Source organism: Galeopterus variegatus, unplaced genomic scaffold (genome assembly GCF_000696425.1).
Source record: "Galeopterus variegatus unplaced genomic scaffold, G_variegatus-3.0.2 Scaffold4013, whole genome shotgun sequence".
Taxonomy (NCBI): domain Eukaryota; kingdom Metazoa; phylum Chordata; class Mammalia; order Dermoptera; family Cynocephalidae; genus Galeopterus; species Galeopterus variegatus.
The window spans coordinates 226150-226926 of NW_007730124.1; the positions used below are offsets into that span (position 1 = coordinate 226150).

At 46.8% G+C, this 777-nt stretch overlaps 1 protein-coding gene across 1 annotated transcript in view; it reads right to left on the reverse strand.

The window, feature by feature from the left end:
- Window positions 1-777, reverse strand: part of PTPRO (protein tyrosine phosphatase, receptor type, O) — a gene marked incomplete at its 5' end in the record, with an annotated part of 159856 nt that overhangs the window by 12440 nt on the left and 146639 nt on the right. The gene's annotated exons all lie outside the window — the stretch shown is intronic.

The window sequence follows — 777 nt, forward strand, 5'->3', positions numbered from 1 at the left end:
ATTGGAGTTCCTTCTAATGTCACATTTTCCATGACCACTGCCACCTCCCTTAGAGAGATATGGGCTTGCTTTGCCTTGGCCTCCCCCAGGCTGTCTGCTTCTGGAGAAAAGTAATGATTCTATATTGAGCACTCCGGAGAGTTGGTTCCTGCCCTCAGAGAGCTGATACACAATTCCCCATCTTCTGAACAGCCTCAGAGTTCAGCCCTCACACCCCAGCTCAAAAGTCTAGTTGAGATGCTCACACCCTAGCTAGCTCTGGGGCCATAGCAATTTGTGTACCTTCAGCCCTAAGTTCAGTTCACCTTCCCAGACCTTCCTTTACCTGCCCTTCCAGTGGGTCCTAGGTCTGATTCAGTCTCCCAGGGATGGTTAGATGGTTGTCATAATATAAAATTAAGTATTTGGACCTGGTCTCATTTAGTCCCCAAATCCCAGTGCTCAGAGCATAGGCAGAAGTGCACTGCCATGGGCTGGCCGCCTGCCCACCAGTCCCGTTCTACATGCTAAAGTCAGCTCTTCTTTTCTACCTATCATCCTTAGACTGAAGAGCCAAATTGTTCCAAACTCTGAATTGTGATGAAATTATGGGAAAAGAGAAAGTTGAGGTCGATTTATATGCAGAATTTGCCAGGAGAAAAACCCAACACGAAATGGCTTGAGTTCAGAGTCTAATTTGCTTTTTCTATTAAACAGCTCTTCCCTCCAGGACTTCTCAAACTGGTCTGCCAATGGGTGGCACCTATAAAGTCACCTCCAGAACTGCACCTGTTATCT